This window comes from Trachemys scripta, chromosome 5, assembly GCF_013100865.1.
Source record: "Trachemys scripta elegans isolate TJP31775 chromosome 5, CAS_Tse_1.0, whole genome shotgun sequence".
Taxonomy (NCBI): Eukaryota; Metazoa; Chordata; order Testudines; family Emydidae; genus Trachemys; species Trachemys scripta.
This window is the reverse complement of record NC_048302.1, coordinates 56,534,880-56,561,176: the sequence shown is the minus strand read 5'-3', so window position 1 is coordinate 56,561,176 and position 26,297 is coordinate 56,534,880. Positions and strand designations below refer to the sequence as shown.

General features: G+C 41.5%; 1 protein-coding gene and 1 long non-coding RNA gene across 2 annotated transcripts in view; one reads left to right on the top strand and one right to left on the bottom strand.

Annotated features, from left to right (window-relative positions):
• The window catches only part of LRBA (LPS responsive beige-like anchor protein), a 567,906-nt gene that overhangs the window by 264,116 nt on the left and 277,493 nt on the right, over positions 1-26,297 (top strand). The gene's annotated exons all lie outside the window — the stretch shown is intronic.
• On the bottom strand, positions 6,423-26,034 carry LOC117877712. The gene is made up of 3 exons (XR_004645795.1): positions 25,562-26,034; positions 8,040-8,126; positions 6,423-6,832 (listed from the first exon to the last, which is right to left on the bottom strand). It is a non-coding gene; the product is annotated as an uncharacterized LOC117877712 (long non-coding RNA).

The following is a 26,297-nucleotide window of genomic DNA, read 5'->3' as shown; positions in this document are numbered from 1 at the left end:
CATATGTTCCAGAGTAAATATTAAGATCTGTTACATTTAGCTTGTAGACTGTAGGATTACTACTACTGTAGTTTGCTGTCCTATTAAATGATACCTGCAAAGGTTTTGACATGCATTTTACTTACAGGCCTCTTACTTTTCAGACCAGGCCTCTTGTATCAGGTGAGGTAATGATTAGGAAAGGGAAAATTCAGACTAGCCACTCAGTGGTGATGGCTGTTACTGACACTTTTGTCCTCTCTCCATTTACTGTACCTTTTCCCTGCTACAGTAGTGGTGATCTGCTGCATGCTGAGCAGATGTTTCTCTTTTGCATAGTTATCTTAGAGTGCCTTTATGTACAAAAATCAGATTGTGCTGCTACTGTCACTTTTATCTGATGAGAGGAAATCCCACACGAATGAGGCTGGTTTTCTTTTCAGGCAGCTAAGAAATGATGCTCAGGGGCATGTATTTCTTTCCTTCATTCTGTTGCTGCTCCTTGCAAATGCTTTCTTTCTGGCATGTTTCTTCTTTAATCCCTTCTTCCCTCTTTGACCTGGATCCTTAATCCCATTGGATTTCTTTTGAACTTTGGTTATTTCTGAGTCTTTGGTACATCTGTCTGCTCCAACTCTGAAACTTTTGTCAACACTGCTTTTTATTATATTCCCTTTACAGCCCTTCCTTCCTTCACTGGCTTTGAAGGGCATCGGAAAGCTTTTTGGGACTGACCATTCTCTCCAGGCCCCTCTCTATTTTCTTTTTGACACTTTTTTCAATGTCTAAATCGTTGTCATAGTTCACTTTTGGTTTTGCAGTGGTACCACCATGTTCACTACAAGTACTATTTCTACTGCTCCTCTTTGCAGTCATTTTTTCCTTCTCTGGCATTAATTGCATAGAAATTACTTAAATGAGGAGCGAAGTAAGAATAAAATGGTGAGGGGGAAGTGATATGCTGTTTCTAGTGCCCTGTCTTCTCCAACCTCTTGCATTTGCACAGAAAAACAGCTGCGGACAACTTTGTAATATTTGGTTCTATCCCTTACTTCATTCCTTTTTAAAATTTGTTTCTACCTGTTTTCATTTTGAGTGTTTTTCCTTTTTTATATATTCAGATTTTTTTCTGTAGTAAGCCAATTCACTATTACTCTCACTAAGAACAAAACTAAAATAGGATTGTGTGTGTTAATGTAGCCAATATGGGCTCATATAATAAGTTTGAAAAGTATACTTGTTTAAAATGTTAATTTCCACACTTCTATAACATACACAACATTTTTTCTTCCTTTGTCAGAAAGTCTATTAATAGTGACTGTTGCTTACCACAGCTTGTAAAACTGTCATGTGTAAATAGTGATTTTTTTCATTGACAGTAGTTCTTACATTTACTTACAAAGTAATGTGTTCAAATGAAATGAACAGCTATAATTAGAGCAAACAAATGGAATAGGTGAACTTCGAAAAATATTGCTATGTTCATCATTAGGTGTATAATGTAGAATATCCTTCTGATGCGAGAGCATGTCCAACTTTATCATTTGGTGGATGGATCTTCCCCACTGCAGTCTTCAAAGGCAGTTCTGAACTGAATCTAGGGGAAGTTCCAGTTTAGTTTGTAGGGACCAACCTTTTGGAAGCAATGCTGAGCTCTTCCTTAGAGTTATCTCTAAAAGACTTCTGGGACTTAGTGTACTTTCTTATTTCTTTCTTTCCTCTTTTCTTCTTCTCTTTCCTGTTCTTGTTTCTTCCCTTCCCTAGCACTCTCCTCTCCCCCCTGCCAACCAGCAAACTAAACAAGGCCACGTGTGCCTAAGCTGTATACTCCACTTCTTCCCCCTTACCCCTCAACTGGGCAGTATCGGAAGCTAAGATGTAGAGGAGTAAAAGGCAGATCTAACACACATCTGCTACTCAGTCAAGGACAGGCAGGATCAGGTGAATGGAAAGACTCATTGTGGGCCAGTTCCTTCCACTCCAATTCCCAGAGCTCTGGCAGACATCCTGGGATATTGTCTCCTCTCCTTACAGCAGGCAAAGACAAGAACCAATGGATTGACTAAGAAGAATAAGAGAAACAAGAATTCACTTCCACCTTGGCGGGAAGAAGGGGGGAGAGAAGTCAAAGCAACCCTGAGTCCTCCCGAGGTAGTCTCCACATAATCCTCCAGGAGATACTGGAATGGTTTATGATCCCTCTAGGAGAACAATCAAGGATTCTCACCTTCTCAGATTCTAAGTAGGCATCTTCAGAAAGAGTTGCTCATTGGGACCTTTAACATTCAAGAGATTATCCCTCTTTTGAAAACTAATGAGTGATCTGGATTGGTGAAAATCCAAAGAACACTTGACAAGGAAACTAGAACTAGCCCCGGAGTGGACAGTAGTTGCTACAGAGTATAGCCTGACTGGCTAGGGTGCACAGTTGGCAGGGCCGGCTCCAGACACCAGCTGACCAAGCATGTGCTTGGGGCGGCACCTTGGAGTGGCACGGCGCTCGGGTTTTTATTTATTTTATTTATTGGTTCGTTGGGGCAGCGCTGGAGGGTTTTTTTTTTTTTTGTTTCCGTGGCGCTTGGAGGGGGCGGGGCTTTGGGTGGCACGGCGCTTGGTGGGGCGGGGGCTTGGCATGGCACTCAGAGGGGGGGCGGCTGCTCGGCGCTCGGAGGTGGGCTGGCGCGGCACGGCGCTGGGGGGGTCGGGGGCTGGCTTGGTGCTCGGAGGGGAGGCGGGGGCTGGCGCGGCACGGCGCTTGGAGGGGGGGCTTGGTGCGGAGCTCGGAGGGAGGGCGGGCACTGGCGCGGAGCTCGGAGGGAGGGGGGGCTTGGCGTGGCACGGAGCTCGGAGGGGGCGGGGGCGTGGCACGGCACTCGGAGGGGGGCGGGGGCTTTGGGCTGTGCGGTGCTCGGAGGGGGTGGGGCTTCGGGTGGCGTGGCGCTCGGGGGGGGCGGGGATTTCGGCAGTGCTCGGGGGAGTTCGGCTGCATGGCACTGGTGGGGGTGTGTGTGTGGCGCTCTTCTTTTTTGCCTGGGGCGGGAAAAAAGTTATAGCCGGCCCTAGCAGTTGGGCAACTCCTGCCAAGTTATCTGATCACAAGTGATATCTAGGAACAGTCACAGCTGTTTTGAGCCCCGAACAGTAATACTTTGGAAATGTCGCCCATGCTGAGCAGGAGGTTTGTGCTGATATAGTTGGCTAAAGTCACCTCAGTAGCACACATCAACACCTAAGGGAAAAAGAAGAGCCGGAAACTAAGGGAGGTTAAACTCTCCTTTGATTAGGCAGAATAAAATCTAAACTCAGCGACTGCATTACACATAAGTGAGGTTCTAATAACTAATATGTACTGACTCAACAGAAAAGGAATGGACTAAAATGTGTGGAGATTTAACAAGGAGGTATGTGACAGGACAGTATGCTCATTTGATTACTGGACATGTTCACCTCAACAACATGCAGCAAGAGATTTTACTCCAGGAGCCTACACATCAGATACCCTGGACACAGATACCCAGACACAGCAATGGCCCTGTTTGTTCCTGTATATGCTTCCTTCTATTCTGTTACCACAGCTGGAAGGTCAATACTACAGTCTAAAGATGCTCTGAGAGTATGATGATCTTACAACTTTGAGGAAGAGATCAAAGATGAGTTAATAGCTAGATATGGATCCAGAGTAATTGCTGTAAGGGTAGAGGGACTAACCACTAGAAACTGAATTCACCAGTTGCTCCGGTCTCTGCAGAATAATTTAGAAACTGGTGTACCTCTTCTAGCTGAAAGTAAACATCATAGTAGTAAGCCCTACTACACTGTGACCTGGACAGTTAAGTGTTGGACTACCTATATAGTATGTTCTTCATAGCAGCCTCTGGCTAAGTCTTCTCAAGTTCACAGATACCCTACTTGGACCCAGAATCTCATCTTCAAAGCACTAATAGGTTGGCCTTTCAAATCAATGAATTCAGCTTCATTTTTCTCTCTTTATTTTCTCTCCTTTAAATTTACTTTGATTTTTTAATTGCCATAATTTCCACAAGAAGAATGTCCAAACTCTGAGCTCTGCTCATCAAAGAGCAATACTGTATTTTCCACATGGAAAAATGGTACTCAACATTCCACCTTCCCCTGGTCACAATGCATAGCATTGCTGTGTTTTGGCCCCAAACCTGTCCATTCAAAGGAGATAACATGGTATATACTGGATGTACTTGGAGCCTTGATTAAGTATATTGAAAGGACTAAATGGCACAGCCACAATGCTTGTTCAAGGTTTATCACTTCAAGTGTAATTGCAAGAAGCTTACCAGAAATCCTTACAAGTGGACTGTCAATCATTATCTGGAATTGAATGTGTCTAGGAAGAATATGCAGAGATGCATGATAATTACCTGCTAGCTACATCCCACTGTGAAGGATGGCCAAATATGCTATGGTTTGAATGAGAAATTGCTACCTTACTATAAAATACTCCTGGAGGCATTCTGCACCAAAAAATAATAAAAATTCTGCACACACTATTTTTAAATTCTGCAAATTTTGTCAAAATAATACTACATAGTTATACCAGTTTCAATTATTTTGGTAATTTATTTCAAAATACTTGTCAACAAGTATGTCTGTAACAATACAGAGACACAAAAAAATTCCCCCGTGAGTGGAGAGTTAAAGAAATCCCTATGATAACCCAGTTCCTGTTTCTCTGCCGCCTGCCCCTCCCCCTAAGCTCAGCCGGAGGGGAGGGGGGAGAGAGATACCCTCAACCCATCCCCCCCCCCACGAGCCCACCTCTGCCCCCCTGCGATATACCCAAACCCCTTTTTCCCCAGAGCCCACCTGCAGGGTTCCCCTTTCCCAGACACCCATCATCCCAAGCTTGCACAGAGTTTCTTGTGTGCCACCCTCTCCTTCCCTCAGGGCATACTGGGAACTGCAGCTGCTGAGAACCCTCTAGCTCCCTCTCCTTCCCCCTTAGCAGTGTCTTCTATGTGCAAGATGGGCTCTACCAAGTCCAGTGGCAGCTAGTATCACTGCAGCCCATTTTTGTAGGGAAAGGGAAATTCTGCACACAGAATCTTAATTTTTGCAAAATTCTGCATTGCGCAGTGGTGCAGAATTCCCCCAGGAATATGTAAAATCCTGTCCAGTAAGTTTTTCCAGTGCATAGGTCCTAAGAGAAGATGGGTGCCCCTTCCTGGATTCAGTTCAGAACGGTTACCAAAGACTACTGAGAATAGTCCATTATGAGGGATTGTCAGACACTCTGAAGAAAGTTTTATAGGTGAAAGAGGCAAATTTCTGGTACTGTATCTACTGAGAATTGGGCAAATTGTCAATTTAAAAGATTACCAATCCTATAAAGTCTGAGCTTTATTATGAGTTACTTGTAGAGTGGGTAAAATTATTTGATATTTTTGTCACATTTGACTCTTTCCCATTCAGTACTATCTATGAATCTGAGGATTTTTCTGAAGTTGATCATAATTACTCAAGCATTTTTTGGTGAATACTTTCAATGTATCCACCCCCAACTCTCACAAATATTGTATTAGGCATGCTAGGAATGGACTGGAGTCCACTGGTCCCCATTTTATATCTTGCTCTCCATAATCATTGTTTGAGCATTGGCCTGCTAAAACCAGGGTTGTGAGTTCAATCTTTGAGGGGGCCATTTGGGGATATAGGTGGGGGTTGGTTCTGCTTTGAGCAGGGGGTTGGACTAGATGACCTCCTGAGGTCCCTTCCAACCCTGATATTCTATGATTCTACGATCATATTTATGGCATGTGGTCCCAGTTATAGCAAGTGGCTCACTTATTTTTGTTTTGTTTGATTTGCCAGGGCTCTGGTCAGTTGGGAAATTGCTGTGTACCGCTCTTTGCCTCATCATGTATTTGCCTAAACACTATTTTTCATATCTATTCATTGATTGAATTTGCTGGTTGCCATTTTCATCCCCCTGACTACAAATAATTTAAGATAATTTGGTAATCACCTGTACATGCTCAGTCCCATTTATTAAGGGACCTTTTATTATTGGAGTGGTCATATACGCGTATCTACCCTATTTTAGTAATTATGTTTATGCCAGACCTTGAAACTACTGTTTCAATGCTGCTTTGTCTCATCATTCCACATATGTGAAAGAATGATGTATTTTCTAAGGTCTTTGCCCATTAATGAAGCGGTGATGGGGCCCCATCAAAACACTGTGGCAAACTCCTCCTTTTCTGCCCCCCACCTCTAAAAGGGCAGTGAAGAAATGTCCCAGCTGGTGGATTTGAGTATCTTTATTCACCAAGGATCCCTGGTAATGTTGGCAGCAAATGAGTGGGACAGATAGGGCAGTTGAGTGCTATCCTCAAAAATAAAGACACCAAGAGACCTGTTTGAACGGAAGGTTTATTCAACAGGCAGTCAACAGTTACACATCTCCAACCAGCAGGTTCTGCTGGAGAGGTATGATTTTAATCTGTGGGACTCATTCAAATTTAAAGACTCCCTTCTTCAGGAGTCGAGGCAGGAGTTCGCAGACATCCTGAAGGGAGGGCAAGACTGTGGCTAGGATCTCCCTCCAGGCGGCTCTGGATGCGGCCAGCTCAGCAGCCAGGACTATGGCATTATTAGTCACCATGAGGCGCTGTTCATGACTCCAATCATCTGGTCTCCCTCACAAAGTTCAACAGTCCATCCAGGACCTCCCCTTTGAGGACTCCTGTTCTTGGAGCAGACAGTCTCAAGGACACAAGGGTCACCTTTGGTCCTTAGGCCTTTACATGCCACCAACATCCAGGAAGCATTTGAGGCCCCAGCAGCTTTCCAGAATCATGGCACCTCCCAGGCAGGACCCCTACAAAAGAAAGAGGAAAGGTTACAAGCAATACCAACGCCTCCCTTCTACGTCAACCTCCCAGTCGGGATCTCAGATATTCTGGCGAGGCCAAGCAGGCCTTCTGAAGGTACGCCCAAAGGCACTATACCAATCTCAACACTAGATCCGTTCCCCATTTTGGTTTGGGACAGTGTGTCGCCCTTCAGCCCAGCGTAGCCATATATAACATCGGACAGATGGGTACTGAGTACAGTAACAGTCGGTTACGTCCTCCAATTTTCATCCACCCTGTCCCACCCCACCACCAGTCCTTCAGGAACCATTCTTATGAGCAACTCCTCACCCAGGAGGTGCAAGCCCTCCTGTGTGTGGGGGCCATAGAGGAAGTTCCTTGAGACTTGAGAGGGAAGAGGGTTTACTCCTGATATTTCCTAATCATGAAGGCCAAAGGGGGCTTATGGACCATCTTGAACCTGTGTCACCTCAACAGATATCTCGAAACTGAGGTTCCGCATGATCTCCATGGCCTCCATCATTCCCTCCCTGGATCCAGGAGACAGTATGCCACCCTTTACTTAAAGCAGTGGTTCTTAACCTGGGGTACATGATGCCCTTTCTGGGGGTGCGAGACATGCCAGATTTTTTTAGAAGGTAAATCATCAAAAACACAAATTAAGCACAGGCACCTTAAGTACAACTACTTTGTTTCATCAAATCTAAGGATAAGATAACACTTGACGTGTGTGGATCAGTTTGCATCGATGGTGCCCCTGCCATGCTAGGAAAAAATTCAGGATTTGTTGCCTGTGTAAAGAAAGAATAATTAATATGTAACTCTAAAAAAAAGTGTTTAATTTTTCATGTATTCTTAATTTTACTGTGAAATAAATATATAATTCTATCTCTTTCATTCTATAGTTATGATCAATCTAGGTTTAAAGAAGTGACCTACTTCAATGATTTTTTATAAGGGGTGCAAGAACCTATTTTGAGAACCAAAGCGGTGCAGGCTGTAGTAAAGGTTAAGAACCACTGACTTAAAGGATTCTTATTTTCACATCTGTCTTCCACAGCCACAGAAGATTTCTCTGGTTTGTAGTGGGTCAACACCACTACCAATTCACCACTTTCCCCTTCAGCCTATCGGTAGCCCGTGGGTCTACAAGTAGTGTATGGAGGTGGTAGCAGCGTTCCTTAGCATCGAAGCGTGCAAGTCTACCTGTACCTCCACAACTTGCTGATCAAAGGTTGGTCGCAGGCTGAGATTCAGCACAGCATCAGTACAGTCAGGGCCACCTTCCAGGTGCTATGTCTGTTGATAAACGAGAAGAAGTCAACTCTGGTCCCAGTTTAGAGAATAGAGTTTATCGGGGAAGTGCTCGACTCAACCCAGGCCAAAACCTTCCTGCTGGAAGTCTGATTCCGGACTATGTCGGACCTGATATCCAAGGACATGATCCACCCAAAAACGACTGCTTGAGTCTGCCTCAAACTATTGGAATGCATGGTGGCATGTACTTATGTGGTGCAGTACACAAGGCTATGCCTCAGATCCCTCCAGTTGTGGTTGACGTCAGTCTGCTCCCTGAGCAGACACCACCTAAACTCAATACTCAAAGTTCTTCATGCAGTCCTCACTTCCCTGGCCTGGTGGAGAAACCCAGGATCGGTAATGAAAGGGTGGCCTTTGCTGCCCCATAACCGTTGGTAGCCCTAGTCTCCGACACATGAGACCTAGGATGGGGCGCTCACCTTGGCAATCTCAGAGACGCAGGGTCTCTGGTCCCAGGAAGAACTCAGGGCAGTTTGTCTGATTTGCCAGGTGTTGCTTCCCTAGATCTCAGGCAAAGTGGTGCAGGTTCCGATGGAAAACACTGCATCAATGTTTTACATCAACAAGCAGGGAAGGGCTCGATCTTCTTGTGCCAGGAGGCTCTCTGGCTGTGGGACTTGTGTGAAAAAGGCCATTCACCTTAAGGCGACAAGTCTCACAGGAGCCCAAAATGTACTGGCAGATCACCTCAGCCAAGCCTTTTCCATGGTCTCTTCACCCTAGGTCATCAGAGTCATCTCCCAGAGGTGGGGGCCTCCCCAGGTGGACTGTTCACCACCAGGCAGAACAGGAAGTGCCTTCAGTTCTGTTCACTGTGAGGGCACAGCATGGGCTCCCTCTCTGATGCCTTCCTGCTCTCATGGGCAGACCATCTACTGTATGCCTTTCCTTTGATTCCCTTAGTTCACAAGGTTCCAATAAAAATTTAACGGGACAAAGCAAGGATCATCCGGATAGCACTGGAATGGCTATGTAAGTATTGGTTTGGCATGCTTCTAGAGTCTAGACCTTTTGGTGGCAGCTGCACTCGCACTCCCACTCTTTCCGGGCTTGATTTCACAAGATCACAACTGGTTACTCCACCCAAATCTTGCCTCCCTGCCCCTGATAGCATTGATTCTGCATGGCTAAACCCTGAGGAACAGGCATGCTCGAGCAGGTTAGACAGGTCTTGCTAAGTAGTAGACAGTCTTCCACCCGGGCTACCTACTTGGCTAAGTGGAAACATGTCACTTGTTTGGCCTCTGGATGGAACCTCTCCCCATCTCGGTCTTCTCTGCGATTTACCTTGGAGTATCTACTCCACCTAAAGCAGCAAGGTCTGGCTCTCTTGTCTACTAAAGTTTATCTGGCAGCCATCTCAACCTTCCACCCTTCAGTGAATGGCAGGTCAGTGTTCTCCCACAAGATGATGGTCCAGTTTCTTAAAGGGCTGGAAAGGCTTTATCCTCAGGTTTTGAAACTGACCCCCGCATGGGACTTAAACCTGGTCCTCTCAAGATTCATGCCACCCACCACCCCAATTTGAGCCATTAGCATCTCCTGGTGGTGATCAGTTGAGCCAGTAGGGTCTCTGAGATCAAAGCCCTTATGTTGGAACCACCCTACACAGTATTCAAGGACAAGGTCCAAGTGTGTCTCCATCCAGTCTTCCTACCAGAAGTAGTATGGCAATTTCACAACAACCAGGTCATTTTTCTACCTGTCTTCTTCCCAAAACTCCAGAGACCTCTGAAGAACATCAGCTTCATATGTTGGACGTTAGGCAGGCCCTTGTCTTTTATACTGAAAGAACTAAGCCCTTCTGCAAGTACACGCAACTCTTTGTAGCAGTAGCAGAAAGGATGAAAGGACTACCTATGTCATCACAAAGAATCTTGTCCTGGATAACTGCCTATATCCAAGCTTGCTACGAGCAGACAAATTTTCTGCTTCCAGCCATCGTGACCGCTCACTCCACAAGAGTCCAAGCTTCGTCAGCAGCATTCCTTGTGATGGTACAGATCCAGGACATCTGCAGGCCTGCAACCTGGTCATCTGTGCATGCCTTCATGTCCCACTACGCCATCACCCAACAGGCCCGTGATGACCCCAGTTTTGGAAGAGTAGTTTTGCAGTCAGCACATACATGAACTCCAAGCCTACCTGTAGCAGTTCATGGGAGGGCCCTCTTGGCTCCTGCCCCTGCTGTGCTGATAAAGTCACTTGGAGACCCTGGGGTTCAGTAACCACTGGTGCTTTTTCTTTACAGGTTGTGCTCCCACCACCTTTTCACCATATGCTGCTTGCTTCTAGTGTCTGCTCCCAGGAGGGAAGGGCTTTCACTCTGCTTCCTCTTCTCTCTTCCCCCTCCCCCGCCCCGGTTTCCTTCCCTGCAGCCTTTATATAGCCCCAGGCAGGTGTCTCCCATTCAACAATTAGGTGCAGGATTTTCTATCCAGCTCCAATTTGCTTCCCATAATGGGGGCTGGTGTAACAGAGGGCTGAGTCAGCAGTTCTTTCCCAACACCCTGTCGCACCACATTTGAGGGTACTGCTTGAGAGTCACCTAGCATGGAATGGACATGAGCAAGCACTCGAAGAAGAAAAAATGGCTACCAACCTTTTGTAATTGTTGTTCTTTGAGATGTGTTGCTCATGTCCATTCCATGACCAACCCTCCTACCTCTGTGTTGGAGTTAACAGCAAGAAGGAACTGAGAGGATGCGTGGCTTGCGGCGCCCCTTATACTGGCACATAGGCACGTAACTCCAGAAGGTGCTAGAGCTGGCTGTACGGATACCACTAAGGGAAAAATCTTCAGCAACAGTGCACGCAGCATGCACACACATAGCATGGAATGGACACGAGCAACACATCTCAAAGAACAAGAGTTACGAAAGGTTAATAAACGTTTTTTCTCTTGACCGACTGAGATGGTGTCATCTGATGCCATTTTGATAATGTAGGACTTGATATTTTAAAATAACAATACTAGATTGCTTTAAGATATTATCCTAAAACAACATTGTGCATTAGCTTAGTTCCAGTATTTTAAATGTGACCGTGTCAGGAGGGATTTCTTTAAACGAATGAAGTTTATATAGTACATGCCATGTACTGTATAACTGAATAAACACTGATATTAACCTTTATTCATGAAAGGCAGTAATCTCAGGCTAATGCCGCACTTAACTCTGTACTTTCAAAATGATTTGCCTGATCTGATAAATTATGCAGTCTTTCATTTTGACCTTGTAACCCTGTAGAGTTTACTCTAACTGATTCCATAGTATTTGCCACATTAGGAGTATAATGACTGTAACCAGTTCTTGTGCTATAATTCTTTCCACAGAGAAAGTAAACAGAGGGATGTGAAAATTTATTGATTTAATTATGAGATGTGAAGACAGTACCATTTGAAAAGTGTTTTAGGGATTAGGTTGTTACTCCTATTCTGTTGATTCAAAAAAAGAAAAAAATGTAAAATCTATAAAGAAGGGAGTAAGTAAGTAAGTACTGGCAAATAAAAATCCCTCTTTTTATTGTAAGCTAAAATATACCATCAGGTATTAGCCGGGGGGTTGTTTCAGTCAAAAAACCACACATTGAAGCTCAGCAGTTGTACCTACAGCCCAGACCAAGGTAACTTACACCCTAAAAGGAATCTTGAAAAGTACATTATGACTTATGAAGAGAATAATTTTTGTATTGTGAGAGTGCATCAAAGAGTGTCCAGACTTAGTTTATTACTAAAGATTGTTATTCTTGTTAAAGATGAACAGAACTGATGATAGTACAAGTTGCTTTATTACATAAACAGCAAAAGTGAGAGTACCAGGAAAGGGAATGGAACAGAACTGAGACAGTATAAATTACTAGTTGCAGTATATGCAATTACCATTATTAGATTATGTCAGTGATTTATTTTTAATCAGTTCATCCCAGTTGGTCAATTTTAACTCCGATACTTATGTTTTTAATGTAAAAAACTGCGGTTGTATTGCAATGCCTGAAGGGCTATTCCAGAGTCCCCATTTGAAGAGATGGGGGTATTCAGGTGCACAGTCAAGAGAAATAGAACTGTATACTAAATTTGGGTGGTTGTGGTGGGGGGTGATGTAAGGTAGTGGTCAAAATGACATCTTCTGTCATTAGTGCCTTTGAATTGATAGAAACAGAGAAATGTAGGGCTTGAAGGGACCTTGGGAGGTCATCAAGTCCAGCTGCCTGTGCTGAGGCAGGACCAAGTAAGCCTAGACCATCTGTGATAGGTGTTAGTCCAACCAATTCTTAAAAACTTCAGGGGATTCCACAGCCTCCCTTGGAAACCTGTTCCAGAGTTTAACTACCCTTATAGTTACAAGGCTTTTTGTAATATTTAACCTAAATTGGCCTTGCTGCAGAAATAAGACCATTACTTCTTGTCCTACCTTCAGTGGACATGGAGAACAATTGATCACTGTCCTCTTTATAACAACTATTAACGTATTTGAAGGTTATTATCAGATCCCCGCTCTGCCATCTTTTTTCAAGACTAAACATGCCCAGTTTTTTAACCTTTCCTGATATGACTGGTTTTCTAAACTATTTGTCATTTTTGTTGCTCTACACTGTACTCTTTCCAGTTTGCCCGCATCTTTCCTAAAGTGTGGTGCCCAGAATTGGACAGAGTACTCCAGCTGAAGCCTCACCAGTGCTGAGTAGACAGGGACAATTATTTTCTGTCTTATATAGGACTCTGATATTAATACATTCCAGAATGATACTAGTCTTTTTTGCAATTGCATCTCACAGTTGAGACATATTCAATTAATAATTCACTATAAGTCCCCCATGTATATATGGCCATGTGCTTCGGATGGAAACTGATTCCATCACCAGAATAGCAATAAGCTGGACACTGGAAGGCAAGTGAAAACGAGGCCGCCTGAAAACAGCATGGCGAAAAGCTGTGGAAGCTGAGCTGAAAAACCTGGGGCACCACTGGGGAAACATTGAAAGACTTGCCAGAAACAGACAGGAGTGGAAGAGCTTCATCGCTGCCCTAAACACCCGAGCATAATGGGAAGATGATGATGATAAATCCCCCAGATCCTTTTCAGCAGGCCTACCACCTAGCCAGTTATTCCCCATTTTGTGGCTGTGGATTTGATTTTTCCTTTCTAAATTAAATACTTTGCACTTGTTGTGCTTAAATTTCATGTTGTTGATTTCAGACCAATTCTTCAATTTGTCATGCTCATTCTGAATTTTAACTCATTTTGTGCCTTAGCCTTTCTGATTTTGTCCCTGTGTAGTTGTGCTGCTCTGTTGTACTCCTCCTTAGCAATTCATCAGTGTTTCCATTTTTTTATAGGATTCTTTTTTGATATTCAGATAATTAAAGAGCTCCTGATGGAGCCATTTTGGCCTCTTACTATTCTTCCTATCTTTTCTTTGCATCAGTTGTGCATTTAATATTGTCTCTTTGAGAAGCTGCCAGCTCTCGTGTATTCCTTTTATCCCTTTAGGTTTTCTTCCCATGGGACCTTACCTGCTATTTCTCTACACTGGAAGTGCTACAGCAGCACAGCTGTACCGATGCAGCTGCACCACTGCAGCGCATCTGGTGAAGACACTCTAGGCCAACGGGAGAGAGCTCTCCCATTGGCATAATAAAACCACCTCTGCGAGCGGCTATGTTGGTGGAAGAAGCGCTCCCGCTAACATAGTGTTGTCCATACTGGAGCTTAGGTTGGTGAAACTTACGTCGCTTGGGGAGTGGTTGTTACAGTCTGTGTTTAAGTCCATTGTCCTTATTCTGCAGCTTTCACTCCTTCTTTTCCTTAGAATCATGAAATCATAGCCACTGCTTCAAGCATCCCCTGCAATTGTCCATAGAGCAAACCACTGGTTGATGGCACCCGTTAATGCCTTTGAGCATAAAAATATCCCACTGATCTCTGCTCAGCCTTCCAATAGTTTAATATGTTGACACCCTGAATGACTTCTCACCCAGAAGGAAAGAAGAATAATGGTGTTGCAGGGAAGAGGGCACTGGGTGCTGGGAGAAGAAAATGAAGGCATGCACAGAAACCCTGGCATGGGGGAAATGGGGCACACAACTGCTGGTTGGGGAGAAGTGGGGGGACTGTGTTATGGGGGGGAAGAGAAGGCATACAGCCCCTATCATGGGAGGGCAGGTGAAAATGGGAGCATGGAGAGGAGACAGAGCACCTGGAATTGGGAGAAGGAGGAAATGGGGAGAAAGGAATAATAGTTCACACAGGCATGAGAATGGAGGAAGTGGGGAATGGAGGGCACATAGAATCCCTGGTGGAGGGAGATTCTGAGATCCAGTAATAGGGAAAGGTGTTTGGGGGAAATAAGGGTGCACACAGAGCCCTGCCATGGGGAGAAAAGAGGGCAAACAAATCCCCTGGCAGGGGGCAGATTGAGAGGAATTAGGAGGAGTCCCTGAAATAGAGGAGGGTGGGAGAGTGTCAGGGAGCTTGTGTGGGGTGGAGGGGGAATGGAGCCCCGTGGTGTGCAATAAATTTGGCCTACACAAGCTGTGAAGTATACTGTACTACATTATATTGAATGCTTGTCTGTGACTTATTTTATAAGCCTCAATACTCTGATCTGCTTCTTCAGCATTAGTAACTAGATTATAATGAAGTCTTCCACTACGGAGAGTTTTTTGTTTTACATAACTGATAAAAGCTCTTTTGGGGTCTTTGATACTGTTGGAAACAACCTGCTGATTTAACTGTGGATGTGGCAGGAGTGGCCAGAGTTGCTTTGTAGTAGCTTTTCTGTTTTGTCATAGAGCAATTCCAGAAGTTTGTGTTGGGCAATTGCTCTTGTTATGAGGGATCTCGTTTATGGTGTTCCACAGTGCCCGAACTATCCACCTTTGTTTCAGCATATGTGAAATTGCTGTAGGAGATTATGAAGTGGGCTGTTTGTTTCATTGGCTGAGCAAAGCAAGGCTTCATATTCAACTTGATGGCATTTCTCTGTTTGTCTGTAACACAATAACTTTTGAATGTTGTATCTGATCAATTCCAAAATTTCACAGAACTTTGTAGACATCAGTGAGCAGAACCCTGTTGATTTTGGTGAAAATTGGAAAATCGGAAGGTGGGAAATGGGGGACTTATAGAATCCCACATAAGTTTAACCTGCTCTGTAATTGTCTTTAGATTAAAGAACCAACCACTTGGTACTATTTGGTAGAAAATCGACTCCTAACTAAAATAGTTATACCAGTACAAATTCTGTGTGTTGAACAGCCCTAAAAGCAATATTAACTATGGTGAGAGAAGACTACAGTATTGTTTAATTATGTTAAAGTGTTTGGCAAATTGTTGTTTAAATGTTGACTAAGTACTTCATGACTGTGTACTTGTATTGATGATATTGTAAGAGTCCCCCTAGATCAATGTTTCTTAGCCCACGAGGTGTGACTTTCCTCCTGGCTCCAAGTTCAAATCTCCTTGCCCTCCCAGCCCCAGTCTCTAAGGTCTCCAGTGTTGATTGCTTCTTCACCTCCCCTAGAGGTTCCTTGTTCCAGCCTACTCTCCCTCCCCTACAGGTCTGACTCCTGTTCCCTCTTCATTTGAATCAGGCAGCTTCCGCCCCCATGTTGACTGGGCCCAGCGGAAAGCGGAGGAGAGATGACCTCCCTATGTTCAGTTCAGTGTCCAGATCTGGCACAGCCATGAGCAGCTCAGAGTTATAATTGCACTGAAAGTCCTGCTCAGTCCTGAGTTGGAGCATGCTTAGCCAGATGGAATTTTCCCGGAATTCAGCTGCTAAAAATATAAGGAGTCCCTATTGAGTATGTGCACACTGAGATTTTTCAGAGGCTTATGATTTGGCCATATTGGGGCAGATTTTCACAGGGACAGTAAAAGGCACATCCCTGACAAGGGCCACTGCTTGCCAAAGTTCAAGTCCATGAAAGCACTAGAATTTTTCAAATAAAAGGTCTCCAGAATTTTTTTAACATGGGCACAACTGTATTTTTCCCTAGACTTTTTCTCAGAAATAGGCCAGAAAATTCAGCCTGAGGCAGACACCCCACATGGAAATTTCAGCCCAAATGATTATAGTAGGGTAGAGTTATAAGCAATTGAAAACAGGTTTTATAAATGGGAAGTGTCATGTAACCTTAACAATATAAAGTGCTACCAACCTGACTTATAATATAGTGCATATAACTAACCTTTGTTTATATATTATATAACAAAACTTTACTAGTTCTTTGTATCTCCATTTCCCACCTTCCATCTGCTTAGCCTGCAAGCCCTTCTGGGCAGGGAATATCTTTTTCCCCCCTGTACAGCACTCATCACAATGGAGCTCCAATTGTGAGTGGGACACTTGGTGCTATCATCATAAAAAAATAAATAACAGGAAGCTGCAAGAACTCAGGACCTTTGAAAATCAAGTTGTTTTTATTTAAATAGTTAAATATGGATTTAGGATCCCACTTCTAATGTAAATCATTTTAATATGAAATAACTCAATTTAACCTGTTACAAATTTCAAGAGTAGACAAGCCAGTAGGCACCCAGCTTTTTAATGTAGTCTTTTTTTTTTTTTTTTTTTTTTTTTAAAGTTGCTAAGTGGGAATGTGTGGCCTGTTTGGGAGGCAGGTAATTGCTAATGGTTCCAAGATTGCTTCAGCAATTCCTTAAGTACCCTAGAATGAACTTCGTCAAGTCCTGCCAATTTGTATACATCTAATTTATCTAAATATTCTTTAATCTGTTCTTGGGGAGTGGGCTGCCAATGGACAGATTTGGAGGCATGACTGGGAGCGGTTCTCGTATATATATGGGAGTATAAAACTTATAGCATTGTCTATGAAGCGATTCCCTTCTTTTCTGATTTGGAGAAGCAGTGGAAGGAGGTTTAATAAACAGCTTTAGAGAGTTAGTGTATCAACTACCAGGCTCAATCTACAACAAAGGAGGAAACGAAAAACTGAAGATGAGTCTGAAATTGGCAAAGCAGAGGAAACCAGATGAACTGAAAGAAATAGACAAGCATGTATCTAAAGGAACTGAAGAAAAAGAGGAAATTTTCTTTGATGGGTGGAGAGCCAATAGTGGCCTTTCAGGACTCTGATAAGGTGGTCATGTTTGTACACGTGTGTGGAAAAAATGGTGTTGAATAGACTCATGTTTGTATAAGAACAATTTTGAGAAGCCTACTATTCAGTGAGCGTTTCAGTGTTTTATTAAGTGGGCAGGGATGTTTTGGTGTGTTCAGATTTGCACTGTGGTCTCTGACACTTGTCAATGATTTCTGCAGTGTTTTAAATTATATAAGTGTCCCCCAAAACCTTGGTATTGAACTCATTTGATAAATTACAAGTTAATAAACATGGACATGACTTTTCAGAGTGCGGTGACAGTAGGCAGATCTTCAGGTTGCAGCAATGCATGGAGAAAAGAAAAGTTCAGAAGTCAGAGTCCAAGATTCTGGATCTGAAAAGCAGAAGGGAAATGGATGAACTAGAAAAACAACAAAAGGGTACTTCACTATCAAAATAAGTAATATTTCTTGATCAGTGAAAGACAATTAAAACATACCCAGCTATTGATATACTTGAGGCAGGTGGGTGTGGTTGTGCGCGCACAATTATGCAGTATTTAAGAGGTTTGATATAACCGTTGCTACACGAAAAGAAATAAAAGCTGCCAGTAGAAGAATAATTAAACATGACATAATTTTCGTAACTTTACTACATAAGCAATTGCTATTGTTGCACAAAGAGGTTGTGTGATAGTGAACTATGGGAGCCGGGGAGGTGTCCATGTAAATAGGAGAAGAGGCAATAAAGTAAAACAAACCTCTACAACCTGATGTAGTATTTGAAGTGCAGTTGGACCACCAGAGACAGCGTGGCTAAAGAGAGGGTAGGGTTTGGAGGATTGTATGGTCAGTGTCAAATGTTGCAGCAAGATCAAGTAAGATTAGTAGTTTGGAGAAGCCATGGTCAGTAGAATAGCAGAAGTTATTGAGCCACCATGAGTGGGGAGGTCTGGATGGTATGGCAGCTGGAATGGATAAAGGATTCAGTGAGGTGGTTTTGAGAGCAATTTACTTTCCCAGTATGTTGCTCAGAAAAGGTAAGTTGATTATGGACTGGTTGTTTTCAACCAGTGTTGGTTTTGTCATGTAATAGAGAAAAGTACAATCATTCTTAATTTGATTTCTTACCTTCATGACTTTGTATAAAGTCTTGCAGTTTTGGAACAGGATAGTGTTTTTATGAAGATCTTAATTTTAAACATTTAAATGACGGTCCTTGCATCCTTAAGGGTTGTGTAGTTCTCTAAATTGATTTAAATCAGATTCTTTAATATATTTTTGTTTTTTGTTTCCTTGTTGGTGTAAGTAGGACAAGACTGCAATAATGTTGTTGAGTTGAGCTTGGGTGGGGAGGTCTTTGCTACAGTTTGTCATACATTCCATATAAGCCTACTTTCTATAAAAGTGAGTTAATGACTTGGTGATAGATTTTATCATTATGAAAATCTTTTTGCGGTTTTTAAAATGTGCTTAGAATAGCTATTGTTCAATAATAAGGAATAAAGAAAGGAAGGTAAACTTTTTAAGGTTAGACTTAATAGCTAAAACAAAAAGCTTAAAGAACTACAATGTGTGGTTAAATAATACTGTTCAATGTATTAATATGAATTTTTATGAAAAAAATACTGTGATCACCATCAATTTTAAATGATTAGGGTTAGCATAACCTGAAATCTAGGGACAGAAAATTTTGCTATCAGTAACATTCTATTTTGTGGTGAAATAAAAGCTTATAAAATAGTATTTGTTACTTTTAGTATGTTTAAAGGGCATAAGTAACAGGTTAAGGGGGAGAAGTCAAAAATATAACAAGTACTTCATATCATTTTCTTTCAACCTTAATACTTCACCATGAACATTATAAATTACTCTTTCTCCTTTAGGAACTGACTTGCTTTAGAATGATGTATGAAATAATATGTGTTTTGCATGTCCTGTTTGTAATGATAAAGGTCATATAGTATCATTTACATAATCTCCAGCCAGAAATGAACTCTAGCAATATCTTCTGTATAACATATACATTATCTGAGGTTTAAAACTCTCATTATTCATGAAAGTTAATTTTACAGTGGGTGTGAATGATCTATCTTATGGCTGCTTTTTTGATCATTCTATAAAATAATATGGAGCAAAGCCTGCACAAATAGCAGGAAAACCAGTAAAGAGTGATGCATTTGCCTGACTCTCTGTATACTCGATTGGATCTTGATTGATGGCAATCATTTGTCTTTGTCAAAAAAGGAGAAAAATTCAGACATTGAAATAAGAGTGCTATCAAACTTTCTACAATGGCAGAAAGATTCTATTAATGTGGCCTCAGAGTATTAACTGTCTCTGTTGGGAAATGATAAAGAATGTTAATTTTTTTCCTGGAGCATGTTTAAGTGTAAAATGCATTATTTTGTCTACGTGGTAAGACTAAGAGTGGCATACTTCAGATTTATAACATGCTGGAATTGGAAGTAAAAAAAAAAGAGTAAATTAGAAAAAATAGAAAAGAGAAATAAAAAGCCTAATAGGATAGCTTAATCCTTCTGATTTTGATTTCTCCACAAAACAATAAAAGTTTAAGTAGCATAGTGTCGTAAAATCCTTAATGCTGCATTCCATTTGATATTGGAGCTTTGAAGACTAACTTCAAAGAAGGCTGAACAAGAACCAAAGAAAAAGATATAAAATAAACAAAAATTGGCAAACTTAGTCATGGAAATCCTTTTTTATGTCAAACCAAAGAATACTGACCTACTACTTTAAAGGGACTCCAAGTCAACTTCCTCATTAATTAAGCTTAAACATCTAGAAATAAAAAGCATGTGGTTGTGGGTAGTTGTGTTTTTTTTTTTTAAATAAAGTGTGCTATATGACAAAACAGTGCTGGGAGCAGTAGAATATTTTTTCCTACATGTAATGGAAGGAAAGACTTCCAGTAATTACTTGGTTTGCCATATCACATATGTTCTGTGGAATTTTATTATACGGCTGTTATCAGATCTAGCTCTTTTAAAGTAAATAGCAAAGTAGAGGTCTAATTACTAAAATACTAAAATTCCAAAATTATGAACATAGCATACTTGGCTCAATAAATACCGCTACTTCAGTCTAGTAACATTACCACTATGTTGTTTCTAAATTCTTAAGGAGTATAGTTGAAAAATAAATGTTTATTCATTGTTTAGTGTTTAGTATTCCATTGATAAACTTTTAAAATTAAATGGCTGAGAGGTTTTAGTGTAAAAGACAGCTGGAAGAGAGGCAAAGTCTAGTGGGTTCAACAAAATTGGGAATCTGGAAGTAGAGAGTTCTAATACTAGTTATTACACTAATGTCCTCTGTGTCCTTGAGCAAGTCTTTCTACATTCTTGTGACTCTTCTCTGAACCCTCTCTAATTTATCGACATCCTTCTTTATTTGTGGATGCCAGAATGGGACACAGTATTCCAGCAGCAGTCACATACGTGCCACATCCAGAGGTAAAGTAACATCTCTACTCCTCCTTGAGATTCCCCTGCTTATGCATCCTAGCATTACATTAGCCACCTTTTGGCCACAGTGTGACACTGGGAAGGCTCGTGTTCAGCTGATTATCCACCACAAGCCTAGTTTTTTTTTCCAGTCACTGCTTCCCAGGGTAGAGTCCTCCATCCTTTAAGTATGGGCTACATTCTTCGTTCCTAGATGTATATGTTTACATTTAGCCATATTAAAAAGCATAATGTTTGCTTGCCCGCTGCTTACCAAGCAATCCATACTGCTCTGTATCAGGACCTGTCCTCATTATTTATGGCTCCCCCAATTTTTGTGTCCTCCAATCAGTGATGATTTTGTTTTCTTCCAAGTCATTGACAAAAAATGTTAGTGTAGGATCAAGAACCAATCCCTGTGGGACCCCACTAGAAACACACCCACTCAATAATGATTCCCCATTTACGGTGCATTTTGAGACCTATCATTTAGACAGCTTTTAATCCATTTACTGTTTGCCATGTTCATTTTATATCATTCCAGTTTTTAATCAAAATATCATGCAGCACCAAGTCAAATTATCTTACATCAAATACGTATGTTAATCAGGGTTTTTTTTTGTTTGTTTATTTTTTTAAAGCAAAATTTTGTTGGGCAATACCAAATATTTTGGTAAGTTATCCTTATTTATTTGTTGCTGTGATTTGTTGCTTACCCTTACAGATTCACACATGTATTTCATTTCCAAAGTCCAGCAACATGATTCCCTATAAATTGGGTACCAGTTTAGATGAAAGACATCCTTCTTGTGAAAACCATAGTCTCTTATCCCTCTTAGTGACTAGTACAACAAAGAATAAATCTTAGTGGTGCATGGTACTGAAAATTAATACTGATCTTAAAAATTTATAACAGAATATCCGATTTCATACCAGTAATTTTGTCATTAGTGTTTAAAGTGACTTCTGAATTTTGATTGGGATTTAGTTGGCATAGTACATATATGCAGCCACTAACCGTTCATATTTTAACTAAAGATTAAGAAGAAAATAATTCATGAAAATAAACTACTGAATTAAGTCATGTATCACTCTCTTCTCTTAATGTAAATGTTTACCTGAAAAATAATAAACTCTAAAATTCTGATTTACCAAACTCTGGTTAATCAAAGTCCTCAGGAGTTGTACTCAAAAAGTCTGTGCTTCCACCCTTACATACTGAAGAAAATGTTGGCCAGCTTTGTAGATTACCTAGCTTTAAAGGGTCAATGCTGATTGGAGAACAGGCTATTCTATAGCCAACCAATCATCATCTCTTCACTATTACCTAGGTCTTGGGAAATCCTCAGTGTAGGCTTTTCAGAATGCATAGGCAACTCCTCTGTCTTACTGAACCTTGTCTTTCTAAAGGTTTCCAGCATCCTCCATCTCTGGGATATTGAACAAACATGTATCAAAATTGTTCATTAGTCTAAAAAAAAAAATCAGTTTCTTCTGGGGTATCTCCTCCAGTAATTCTATCTACCAGTCCTCTCTTGTAGGTTCTCACTTTGGTTATCAACTGGCTGTTTATATGGCTATTTATCTAGCCAGAAGCACCATTCTCTTCATATTCTACTTCAGTCTTCTCTTCACCTAAACTAAGGTTTATTTCTAAGTCTAGCATATATGCAAGATACTTTTATATATTTGACTATAATTACCTTACTTTCATATGTGTCCATAAAAAAATATTTTCCATATTTAAAGAACTAAATTGAGGATGAAATATGTCTGATCTTATATTAGTGTTAAGAGCATTAATAAACCTTCAGCAACTAACTTAGAAATGAGAAAAAAATATTGTTTGTAATTTTTGTATAGTATTGGAGAGTCTAATTAAAGAGCCAGTATTTTATGGTAAAATTGACTTCAGTTCTTCTGCAAAAATGTTCCTAGCCCTTTTATTTCTTCCAATGGAAGGAGGATTACTAACATGCCATTTGCTTACACTAGTGCCAGCCCCGCTGCGTGGCTCCATCTTGTTTCTTTTAGCCCCCGTGTTTTAGGTGCTGAGCAGGAAAAAGTGTTCCACAGGGCCTCCAGTATCTTGGGGAGGCGGGAACATTCATGGTTATTTCTTCAGCTGAGTAGTTATGGAAGATATGGGGCCTTATATATAATCATAACATATAGATGATTATACACACACATACTAGAGCTGGTTTTATATTTTAAATGTGTTTTTGATTAAAGAATGGGAAATATCCAATTTTCACCAAATGTATCAGGTTTTTCCACAGAAAAAGAAAGCCCAAAATTTTCCATGATTGAAATGCCACCCCCATAAACAATTAGTTTTTTGTTTGCAAACTCATTAACTTTTGAAGAAGAATGTTGACAAAAATGAAAAAAGTTCTCATTTTCATCAAAAATTTTCGTGGGAACAAAAAGAGAAGGCAAGATTCCATTCATTTAAAAATATAGCTGTTTTCCTTACATACTAAGTGTTTTAATTTTCAGCTTGTGAGATTTTGTTTTCCTTACTTAGAGACTGCACTTATGCTGCTCTGTTCAATTTTGTATTAGCTATAGCACTGTGCTGTGTATATGTACAGTGTTGAAGGTTTTCAACCTGTATTGTGCATTTGCTCATAGGTGTGAATGTTCGTATGTATCAAACATAATCATTTTTATGATAAAATAACTTGGATTATTAAAACTGATTTCCTGCTATAATTAAGATAAATATTAGTGAAGTTGATGCAGTTTAGGGGGACATAATACCCTGATAAAGTGTGTTTATAATAGAGCTTTGAAGTCATTGAGTTACTTTTATGTACCTTATTAACTAGTGTTCAGTTTGTCTCAAAAGACAGGAATTTTGTTCGTTTACATTGGAAAATACACATTTTAAAATCTCATCTGATTTTCAATTTGAATGTGGTAATCTGCAAACAGGTACTTAATGTTATGACCTAACAAGAAAAACATACTGATATTCAGGTCACCATAATGACCCATTTGTGGGTATGACAGTATAGGTTGTGATGTAATATACCTAAATTACTGCATAAAGATGAGCCTAATAAATTACAAGTGACAGTGTCTTCAACAAATGACAGCATCAAGAAATTACATACAGTAAGAACTAATATTGCATATGGGGAAATACAAGGGAGATATAGTTGTTACAGAGAGAATGTTTTGTTCTCTCATTCATGCTTATGGAGTTAAGTGGGTAACCCATATACTAGACGTTTCCTAGGTGAATCCCTAAAGATATCTCCTCTTTCTCCTTTTCTGTGCTCGTATCATTTTGTTTTGTGATGATTAACTGCTACATAATAAATATGCATATATCTGATTTTTGAGCACATAGAAGGAATCCTCCAGTCTGGAGATCAAACTAAGGCTAAACAAGTTGCTGAAACTTTTTATTTTGGCACTTAAAATGCTTCTCTCCTATAAACACTGGAATTGCATCACGGTCTTAGGCTTTGTTTACATTACCACTTTTGTCGGTAAAACGTTTGTTAGTCGGATCTGAAACCTCCCCCGCTCACTGGGAGTGATTTAATTATGCTGGCTGGAGAGCTCTCTGCTGCCGGCAAAGAGTGGCTACACTACAGCAGTGATGCTGTAAGGTCCGTAGAGTAGACATAACCTAAGCCTGCTCCTTCTGGCCACAGAACAGCTCTTCTCAGCAGCTCTGCTCCGAACTTAAGGATTTAGGCCACTGATTTTTGGGTTTTGTCAAACATCTTCCCATCTCTGTTCTTTCCACTCTTCCTGATTATCTGTACTGGGACTGTGGCCTACGGGGCTTAATGGTGCTGCCACAACCTTGAACTCTGGGTGCAGGCATTGTACACTACCCAATAATGGTGGTGGCTGCCCCATTTTTTGGGGCCCAACTGTATCCTATACAAGCCAGAGGCTTCCTCCCAAGTCACAGATTTTTGGCAGTAGTCAGTCTCATCTCCACCATGAGAACCAACCCACAGATCTGTGCCAGGACATGCCCACAGCTACTTGGTCATTTGGCAGCGGACACATTGGTGGTAAAACATGCCTGATTACACATGCACTGTCTCCAGGCATGGGTACAGATAGTGTACATACTCTACAGACATAGCCTAAACAAACTCTTATTGATATCACTCAAGATCAAGGACTCGTTAGATTGATGACCACAACCTCAAAATGTATGTATGGGTTTCCCCTTTCTTCAACCCACGCCGCCCTTAATACTGACAACCAATGCCTCCCTAATCAGTTGGGGAGCACATATACAGACCCATACTGTGCAGTGCAGGTGGTCCCCCTTGAAATCCATATTGGAAATCAACTTCCTAGAACTATGTGCAGTCCGCAACACACGCCAACACTTTCTGCCATTGATCAGACAAAGGACCATAACAGTAATGACAGAAAACATCGCCTGCATGTTCTACATCAACAGATAAGAGGGAGCGAAATCACAATGCCTGTGCTCAGAAGCACTAAAATTGTGGAACTGGTGTATCCACCACGACATTAATATCTCTGCCTCTTAAGTACCTGGATGCCAGAACACCATCACAGACTCGCTGAGCAGGACATCCTCAGAAGACCACAAATGGAAGTTAGACACAAGCCCAGCAGCACATATGCAACCACTGGGGATTCCCGAGCATATATCTTTGTCAAAAATGCCAAATGTCCACAATTCTGCTCAAGAGTGGGTCTGGGTTGCTGGTCTCGGGGGCCACCTTCCTCATTACATGGGATGCACGTCTACTCTACGCCTTTCCACCTTTTCCCCTATTATTCAAAGTGCTCCACAAGATACAGGTGGAATAAGCAATAGTTATTCTCATAGCCCCAACATGACCATGACAGATTCGGTATCCTTACCTCATGCGCGTGACAGCCTGTCTATCAATCACCCTACAGTTGACTCCACACCTTCTTTCTCAGGATGCAGGCCAAATCCTCCATCCCAGTCTAGAACTCCTCCATCTGAAGGCATGGCTCCTTCATAGTTCCGTGATTTGGAGATGACCTATTCAGAAGGGGTAAGAGATTCTTTTAAATCACAGATGTGATAGAACTCACCATATTTGTCTATAAAAGACAAAGATTCCGGACTTGATATGACACCAAACATATCCCCGCAATGAATGCTCTTTTGCCATTCATTCTAGACTACATTCAAGAATTTAAAAATCAGGACTGTCCACAAGCTCCATTTGTGTACACCTGGCTGCCATCACTGCATTCCACCCCAAGATTTACCTACACACTAACAAAAAGATTCCTTAAGGGCCTTCAAAACCTGTACCCTCAAGTATGAGACTCCACCCCATCTTGGGATACCAGACTAGTTTTTTGCTTTCTGACTGGCCTCCCATTTGAGCCCAGCCATCCTCTTTTCATCTAAACAAACGTATCTACCTTCCCTACTTCTTCCCAAAGCCACATGGCAACCAACATGAAACCACGCTTCAAACCTTGGATGTCAGACAAACAGCCTTTTATTTTGCCAGAACTAAATCTTTCAGGCACTCATTATGCTTATTCCTCTTTATTGCTGAAAGACCAAAGAGATCAGCTGTATCCAAACAATGTCTTTTCAAATAGATCTTGGAGT